Source organism: Physeter macrocephalus, chromosome 16, assembly GCF_002837175.3.
Source record: "Physeter macrocephalus isolate SW-GA chromosome 16, ASM283717v5, whole genome shotgun sequence".
Taxonomy (NCBI): domain Eukaryota; kingdom Metazoa; phylum Chordata; class Mammalia; order Artiodactyla; family Physeteridae; genus Physeter; species Physeter macrocephalus.
This window is the reverse complement of record NC_041229.1, coordinates 67,978,687-67,988,912: the sequence shown is the minus strand read 5'-3', so window position 1 is coordinate 67,988,912 and position 10,226 is coordinate 67,978,687. Positions and strand designations below refer to the sequence as shown.

Here is a 10,226-nt window from a genome sequence, read left to right as displayed (position 1 = left end):
CCACATGCCGCGGAGAGGCTGGGCCCATGAGCCATGGTTACTGAGTCTGTGCGTCTGGAGCCTGTGCTCCGCAACGGGAGAGGCCACAACAGTGAGAGGCCCGCGTACCACAAAAAAAAAAAAAAAAAAAAAAAAAAGAATAAATAGACAGTAACACAATAATAGTGGGGGACTTTAACATCTCACTTCCATCAATGGACAGATCATGCAAACAGAAAATTAATAAGGGAACACAAGCTTTAAATGACACAACAGACCAGATAGAATTAATTGATATCTATAGGACATTCCATCCAAAAACAGCAGATTACACTTTCTTCTCAAGTGCGCACAGAACATTCTCCAGGATAGATCACATCTTGGGTCACAAATCAAGCCTCAGTAAATTTAAGAAAATTCAAATCATATCAAGCATCTTTTCTGACCATAACGCTATGGGATTAGAAAGCAATTACAGGGGAAAAAAAACGTAAAAAACACAGACACATGGATTGATTTGCATATATTGAAGAATCCTTGCATCCCTGGGATAAATCCCACTTCATCATGGTGTATGATCCTTTTAATGTGTTGTTGCATTCTGTTTGCTAGTATTTTGTTGAGGACTTTTGCATCTATATTCATCAGTGATATTGGTCTGTAATTTTCTTTTTTGTAGTATCTTTGTCTGGTTGTGGTATCAGGGTGATGGTGGCCTCATAGAATGAGTTTGGGCATGTTCCTTCCTCTGCAATTTTTTGGAAGAGTATGAGAAGGATGGGTGGTAGTTCTTCTCTAAATGTTTGATACAATTCCCCTTGAAGCCATCTGGTCCTGGACTTTTGTTTGTTGGAAGATTTTTAATCACAGTTTCAATTTCAGTGCTTGTGACTGGTCTGTTCATATTTTGACAAAACAATATGTTACAAAATAACCAAGAGATCACTGAAGAAAGCAAAGAGGAAATCAAAAAAATACCTAGAGACAAAAGACAATGAAAACACAATGATCCAAAACCTATGGGATGCAGCAGAAGCAGTTCTAAGAGGGAAGTTTATAGCAATACAAGACTACCTCAAGAAACAAGAAAAATCTCAAATAAACAATCTAACCTTATGCCTAAAGGAACTAGAGAAACAAGAACAAACAAAACCCAAAGTTAGCAGAAGGAAAGAAATTATAAAGTTCGGAGAAGAAATAAATGAAATAGAAACAAGACAATAGCAAAGATCAACAAAACTAAAAGCTGGTTCTTTGAGGAGATAAACAAAATTGATAAACCATTAGCCAGACTCATCAAGAAAAAGAAGGAGAGGACTCAAATCAATAAAATTAGAAATGAAAAAGGAGAAGTTACAACAGACATCGCAGAAGTACAAAGCATCCTAAGATACTACTACAAGCAACTATATGCCAATAAAATGGACAACCTGGAAGAAATGGACAAATTCTTAGAAAGCTATAACCTTCCAAGACTGAACCAGGAAGAAAATAGAAAATATGAACAGACCAATCACAAGCACTGATATATAAAACAAATATAAAAAAATAAATAAAAGTTTAAAAAAGCATTGGAAATCAGAAATGCAAATGTACATAGAAAATTCAATCAATATATAAGTAAACTATTAGAATTACCAAGTGAATTTAAGAACTAAATACAAGGTTTATACAGAAAAAAAAATGTATTTCTATACACCACCAACACACAAGAAATAAAGTTAAAAAAAAAAAACTATACCACTTATAATACCATCCAAAACACCAAAAAATTATGGAAAATATCAAGTATCGATTGATGAGGATGCAGAGAAACTGGAACTCATGCACATTGCTGATGGGAATGAAAAATGATTCAGCTGCTGTGGGAAAGTTTGGCAGTTCCTCAAAAAGTTAAACAAAAAATTATCATATGACCCTGCAATTCTGCTCCTAGGTATACACCCCAAAAGATCTGCAGATAGGTACTCAAAAAGTACACATACACACTTGTTTATAGCAGCAGTGTTTACAACAGCCAAATAGTACAAACAGCCCAAAAGTCCATCAACAAATGAATGGATCAACAAATCACGGTATATATAGTGGAATATTATTCAGTCATAATAAGGAATGAAGTGCTGACACGTACTACAATGGGGGATGAACCTCAAAAACATACTAAGTTTAAAAAATCAGATATAGAAGATCACATACTATAGAATTTCATTTATATGCAATATCCAGAATAGATAAATCCATAGAGACAATGCAGACTGGTGGTTGGCAGGAGCTGAAGAGTGGAGAGAGTGGGCAGTGGAGGAAAACTGCTTCAGGAGCTTTACTTTGGAGTGAAGGAATTCTGGAACTAGACAGAGGTGGCAGCTGCACAACATTGTGAATGTAGCAAATGTCACTGAAATTTTCACTTTAAAATGATTAATTTTATATTATGTGAATTTCACCTCAACAAATTTTTTTTTTTTTTGGCTGAGTTGGGTCTTCGTTGCGGTGCGCGGGCTTCTCATTGCAGTGGCTTCTCTTGTTGCAGAGCACAGGCTCTAGGCACATGGGTTTCAGTAGCTGTGGCTCACGGATTCTAGAGCACAGGCTCAGTAGTTGTGGTGCACAGGCTTAATTGCTCCGTGGCATGTGGCATCTTCCCAGGCCAGGGCTTGAACCCGTGTCCCCTGCATTGGTAGGTGGATTCTTAACCACTGTGCCACCAGGGAAGCCCCTGAATTATTTTTTTTGAGAACACCAAAAATTAGAAATAAATGTAAAAGATACTAATGGAAAACTACAAAACATTGAGAGAAATCAAACAATACTTAAATAAATGGAGAGATGTACTACATTCCTTAGATTCAATACAATCCCAATCAAAATTTAAGCTGTTTTTAGTTATGTATGGAAACTAAGACTCTAAAATGTTACAGAAATGCAAAGGGCCAAGAGTAGCCAAGACAAGCATTAAGAACAACAAAGCTGGAGAACTTATATTACCATGTATCAAGATGTATTATAAAGCTACAGAAATGTGGTATTGGGAGAAGAAGAGAAGAGTACAATCAATTGGATATCCATATAGCAAAAAATGAATCTTGACTTCTATACCACACCACACACAAAAATGAATTCCAAACAGACTATACACCCAAATGTGAAAAGTAAAATAGTTATGATTCTAGAAGATGACACAGAACATCTCCATGATCATGGGGTAGGTAAATATTTATTAAATAGGACACAAGAAGTGCTAACCAAAAAGGAAAAATATTGATAAACTGGAAGACACTAAAACTGAGTTCATCCCACAACACTATTAACAGAGAGAAAAGGCAAACCAGGTAAAAGATATTTGCAGTAGTATGTATAAATGACAACTGATTACTACCCAGAATATATGAAGAACTACAAATCAATAAGGAGAAATGAAAAAAAACAAGAGAAAAATGGGAAAGGCTTGAACAGAAAAGGAAGCATAAGGGAGAGCATCCAAATGGCCAATTAGCACGTGAAAAAGGGCTGAGGACTTTCCTGGTGGCGTAGTGGTTAAGAATCCACCTGCCAATGCAGGGGACACGGGTTCGATCCCTGGTCCGGGAAGATCCCACATGCCACGGAGCAACTACGCCTGTGTGCCACAACTACTGAGCCCACGCACCTAGAGCCTGTGCTCCACAACAAGAGAAGCCACCGCAATGAGAAGCCCGTGCATGCAATGAAGAGTATCCCCCGCTCCCCGCAACTGGAGAAAGCCTGCGCACAGCAACGAAGACCCAATACAACCAAAAATAAATAAATAAAAATAAAATACAGTTTAAAAAATAAAAAAAGGGCTGAACTTCATTAGTTATCAAACCTCAATGTGATCCTGGTACACTGCCCCCAGAATGGCTAAAATGAAAAAGACAGACAATACATAGTATTGGTAAAGTTTCAGAGAGAGAAAAATGGAACTCTCATCTACTGCTGGAGGAAGTACAGATAGTTATAACACTTAGTAAAAGTGGTACAACCTAATAAGGCTAAACAATCACATATCATATGATGTAGCAGTTCCATTCCTGATTATATACCCAACAGAAATGAGTACATTTGTTCACCCAAAGACTCATAAACAATGTTTATATGTTTGTAGCAGCACTATTCCTACTGACCCCAAATTTTAAAAACCCAATGTCTGTCAATAGTATATTACATAAATTATAGTATATTCATACAATGGAATATTAAAAAACAATGAGAATGAAGGAATTATCCTATACACCACATGGATGGGGCTCACAAAGAGAACACTGAGCCAAAGAGGCCAGACACAAAAGGTGTATACTGTATGACATCATGCATATAAAGTTCAAAAACAGGCAAAAATCATCTACAGTTAAAAGTCAGAATAATGGTTATATTCCAGGGGAGGAAGAGGTAGTGATCAAAAAGGGTGAGGGAGGCTTCTGGGATACTGGTTATGTTCTATTTCTTGATCTGGGTGGCTCATTTTTTAAAACTCGTCAAGTTGTACACATGATTTATGGACCTTCTGAAGGTATGTTACACGTCAATAAAAAGTTTACTGTAAAAAATAAAAGTAAATATAGGGTGACCATATATGTCCTGGTTTTCCTGGAATAAGCCTGGTTTTACACATTATTCCAGCTTAACTTTGATTAGAGCCCCCTATTCTCAAAAGTGTTCCAGTTTTCACAGTATGGTTACTCTACTTATAACCTGCTTCAGGTCTAATAAGACTATTTCAAGACTTCATTGACCCCCAAACCTAATTAAAACTATACAGCATTAAAGTTAAAATGTTGTCATAGGAAAGAAAAGAAGAATAATTCTGCATCAATACACCTAACAAATCTGGTAAGTATTAATGACAATTACATACTAAATATATATTAAACACAGTGTCCTACACACATGACCTAGAACAAGTTATTTAATTCTCTGAGCTTCATTTTCTTCATATGTAAAAATCTATTCAAGAAATATTTATTAAGCACCTACCAAATACCAGGAACCAGAAAGTTTTCCATAGGTGTACACATGCATTTAAGACAGAAAAAGATACTAAGCAGTTTGCCCTTTAATAATTGAGGATTTATAGCCTGAATATGTGATTGGCTCAACCCTAAAAGGATTGGCTCAACCCTTCCTCACCTACCAGGACACCCTCCCTATAAAAATCTGTTAAAACCAAACAACAGAAAATTTTTACTGAACTTAATACTCTCTCCTTAACAGTATAAATATTATTTGCTAAGAGAGTTGTAGAATGAAACTACTTCTTACCAGTTTCAGGTAACTAGCTTAAAGCTAATTGCATATGATTTTATCCTTAAGGTTCTCTTCATGGAAGAAAGAACAGATTCCCACAGCTCCCCAACTTTATCACAACGCAACCAAAAACTTTACAAGCACCAAGTACTTTTAAACTCTGTCTCCAGGTATTCTTGATTCCCCCACCCACCAATATACTTTACCCTATTAACTTACTGGCAAAGCAAGTACAAATGAGCACTCCTTTTAAGGAAAGTCTAGACTTATCACATCTTCCACATTGTCCTGCTAGTATGGCCGAAAGCTACAGGAAAAGCAGAAGCCAGGAAAGAAATGCTGCCAATCCTTCCAGAGCATGCTGTTTAGATTCCTACTGTGTGATTCTACTTACACAGGAAAATATCTAAAGCTCCTATCAACTGTTAAAAAGTAGCTGCAGCACGGCAATAATGAGAAAAGCAGCAATATTATTCCATGTGCCAGGGCAGAGAAGCTGTGAAACATGATTCATATTTATTTTCACTGTTCTTGAGATGCCTTAGGATACACCACCTAGCAGTGGCAGCTGGGTATTTTCTGCAAAAAGTACCTTATCCTATGGTTCAAAAGTTAAAGAGGCAGAAATCTTTCAGAAGACCAGCAAAATGGTGGGTACCAAATATCACAATTACTTTCGAGGCTTTCTTGCTAAATTGGGATTTCCTAGTGGGTTTTATATTATGCACATAAACTTACATTAAGAGAACATATTACAAAGCTACTTAAACTAAGATACCTTCACTTGTTAGTGGCTGAGGTCCAGGCTCTGCCACTTTGAAGCCATGAGATCCTAAGATAAAACTACTACTCTTGGGCTTCCCTGGTGGCGCAGTGGTTGCGCGTCTGCCTGCCGATGCAGGGGAACCGGGTTCGCGCCCCGGTCTGGGAGGATCCCACGTGCCGCAGAGCGGCTGGGCCCGTGAGCCATGGCCGCTGAGCCTGCGCGTCCGGGGCCTGGGCTCTGCAACGGGAGAGGCCACAACAGAGGGAGGCCCGCATACCACAAAAAAAAAAAAAACAACTACTACTCTTAACCTGTTTCCTTCTCTATAAAAGGAGAACATGCAGGTAAATGGGCAAAAAGAGCCTGGAATGGATGCAAATGGAGAAACCACAGATAATTCTAAGATAGCACTCACCCAATCAATATAAACTGCACCCTCGTAACATAATTGTAGTCTCTTAATAGATGTCCTAAAATTAATGGAAAGCCAATCATGTTGTCTCATTACTTTCAGAAACCTAGTTAAGATAAATAATTAGAGACAAGTTCCTTCTCTCATTTTCAACTTTTTAAAAAAGAGTTCTTTATACTGTGTATAAAGTAGATGACTGGTGAGAGTCTGCTGGGTGGTACAGGGAGCTCTACTCGGTGTTCTGTGGTGACCTAGATGGGAGGAAAATCCAAAAGAGGGGATATGTGTAAAAAACTAAAAATATAAACTTAAATTTTTAAAAAAAGAGTTCTTTAAATAGACAAAGCAATCAAAGTGAGAGATTGGGGTATTACAGTAACATGAAAACCACAAAAATCTACCAAAAAAAAGCAGCTCTTTAGTGCCAAGAAATGGGAATTCCTTTGCCTATATTAGCGCTAAAAACAACTCAAATTAATTAAAACTTTTAATATATTGTCAAGTAGTTGTTTCAGAAACTTGCTAAGCAGAAAGACAAATGTGAACCAGTACATGGAGACTAAGATATGGGGAGAGGAACGAGGTGGGTCCATGCGCTTGAAGCAAAGTTTTACAGAAGACTCATCAGTGATGAGAAAAATAAATAATAAAAGGAAGACAGGAAAAGGAGAGATTAAGCACAAAAAACTATATCTCTCATGCTTTCCGATACAATTTCCTACAAGTCTTCTTAATAATTTTTCTTGCCTAAGGTCACTCAGCACCTATATATAGACAGAGGCAAATTTAAACCAGTATCTTCTAACTAAATTCCACATTTATAGAGAGTATAAAAAGTTTCCACTTGTCCTACAGTGAGGTAAAGGCATCAACTCATGGGTAAGGAGTGAGTGCACAGCACTGGAAGAGAAGTTCAGGAAAGTGAAGAGGCTGGAATAGATGGTCTTCCTTTCCATTTCTAAAGTTGTATGATTCACTATAAGAGGAAATGGACAGTATCTTTACTATAGGGTCTTCCTGGCATATAACAGACAAGAATCTGCTCCACAGAAAATTTTAGGATATGAAATAAGGCAAATTCTGGCTGAAAAATCCTTAAAACTCCACACCATTTCACAGTAAAAGTTGATGGGCCAATTCAGCAACAGTTTAGAAATGAGACTATTAACTGGTTCAGGTAGACTCTTAAACAATGAAAGCTCAAAAGCAATTAAACTTTACCAGTATTTCCCTGAAGGCCATTTCCAGAGGCACCCAACAAAGAGAATAAGAAAGGAAAAGGTCTGTTGTCAAACTTAGAACTCGACTCACAAGACCACCAAAGCGGACTTAATTATTGCCACTATCAGTTTGAATAAAAAGACATCATTCTCAGGTTAAGAAATAAACACTAATCGAAGGTTAGTGGATTTATTTCCAACTCTACTCTACCCGACCCACTGAAAGACCTTTCCTAAACAGAACTATTTATTGGAAGACTAGAAACAAAAAACTCAGGGCAGTAGAGGTAATAAGATAAGGTAAGGACAAAAGCTCTGAGAGCTTCTTAAGGTCTTGCTTAAGATTAATAACAAAATTCAAACATGTTTCTATAAATATCTATGCCAATATATGCAAATATCTATACCAATATATATACTATGTATCACACTTACCTACCTTTGAAAAACAGTGAGTTCTGTGTAAGGGAGTATGGGATCAGAATTTGCACCCCAAAGCTTATCACTAATAGCACATGGGTTACTTTGAGCTGAAGGAACTGAGATTCAACAGACGCAGAAAGAATTCTTCTCAGAGCTTCCCTCATCTGATTAAAAGCAGAAACTTCCAAGAAATGAGGGCTGCCACAATGAGGACTCTCTGGGTGAGTTTTATGGCCATGAAGAAGATGGAATGTTAGCAACCGAGACCTTCTATTAGTTTTCCCACATATTTACCTTCCCACAATTTATTGCCCCTAGAAGCCCAAACTCCTTTTCCTTTGTCTAGTCACTTCTCCATAATTTATAACCCTTTGTTAATATGGTATATAAGCTCTCAAGTCTAACCATCTTTTTTTGGGTTTTCACTTTTCTGTGAAGCCTTTATGCACATTTAAAAAATATACATATGCCTTTTCTATTAATGTCTTTTGTCAGTTTAATTTGCAGGCATCAGTCCTAGAACATAAAAGGATAGAAGAAAAGTCTTCCTCCCTTACATAAGCTATTAAGAAATTAAGTCTCTAGTGAAGCCATTTTCAGTACTCTATTGAATCTGGCCCTGTTATAAACTGCTTCCTGATAAATAAGGTAGGCCCCCTTTGTGGAAACAAGCCTTTCAGATAACCCAATGCCATGATGTAGTGGGGACCTTTGGGCTCTGAGTCTAGCAGGGCTGGGCTGGAATCTAGGCTCATCCATTTATCTTGGGGGTGAGCTTACTTATCTGTCTGTTTCTGTAGTTTCCTCATTTCTAAAACATATAGACAGCATATACACCCCAACCCCTTCACTTCATAGCATTTGTGTAAGGATTAAGGCTGGGCACATAATTATATTTCCTTATTCATCTTGCCCCTACGTCTTGGGCAGTGATTTCTCTGTGGTCCCTCAGCAGTCAGTCTGATCTGTAATATTTCAGTCTAAAAAACTTTAGTTGGGCTTCCCTGGTTACGCAGTGGTTGAGAGTCCGCCTGCCGATGCAGGGGACACGGGTTCGTGCCCCGGTCCGGGAAGATCCCACGTGCCGCAGAGTGGCTGGGCCCATGAGCCGTGGCCGCTGAGCCTGCGCGTCCAGAGCCTGTGCTCCGCAGCAGGAGGGCCACAACAGTGAGAGGCCCGTGTACCGCAAAAAAAAAAACAAAAAAAAACTTTAATTATCTTTTTTTTATGGAAATAATCATTTACTTATGAGTGTAATTTTTAGAGAAAAAATTTTTATTACCAAAGTAAAACTAATAGCTACTTTATCTCTGGACTGTATACTGTTATAGTCACATGCACATATACCCACTTTTTAATTCTGGGAAGGAAATTAATGATTTTAGGAGACGTAGGTTTAAACCAAATCTCTGAGGACTAAAAAAGGAAAGAGGTGGTTCAACTTATACTGATATGAAACACAGCATTCATGATTAATTTTAAAAGCCAAGATATAATATTCTGTATGATATACCACCTTGTATGGAAAAGGAATGAAAAAATGAATGCATAAGTTTATAAATACACAGATTTTTCTGGCAAAAAAGCCAAAAAACTGGTAATAATGGTTGTCTGTGGGAGGGAGAACTGGATAACTAGGGAAGAGAAACGACGGGCACTTGCTTTTCACTATATATCCTTTTGCACAATTTAAAATTATGTACAAAGTGCAGGGGTTATATATTTTTAACTACTGGTGCAGAAACATACAGGTAGAGCCAGTAAATAGAAAAATCAGAAGGTACCAAAAAAATATTTGAAAGCGTATATTTTCCCATCAATTAGCCAGTTTATACTATCTTTTGTCCTCTAACAATTTACAAACTCACTTTCATCTATTAGAAAAAAAGTATGAAAAATCTTTTCTAAAGTGAAAAATAAAAGACGAGCATTGTATTAAGAAAAAAAGTGTAATATCTTTCTTTTGCTAATCTTTATTACTTGAGTTTTTATTTCATTTCTTTATTAGATGACAAACCTACTAGATTAAAAACCAGATGATGTTTTAACTATGAAACTGTTGTTTAACAAGACTTTAGCAGGCTGGATTTCCTAAATGGAATGTGAGAAATTCTTCCCCGGTCTGGATAATGTTGATCTTTGGATCAGATACCACTCTCTCTCA

At 37.2% G+C, this 10,226-nt stretch overlaps 1 protein-coding gene across 3 annotated transcripts in view; it reads right to left on the bottom strand.

The window, feature by feature from the left end:
- The window catches only part of FAR1 (fatty acyl-CoA reductase 1), a 68,911-nt gene that overhangs the window by 40,996 nt on the left and 17,689 nt on the right, over window positions 1-10,226 (bottom strand). The window lies entirely within an intron of this gene.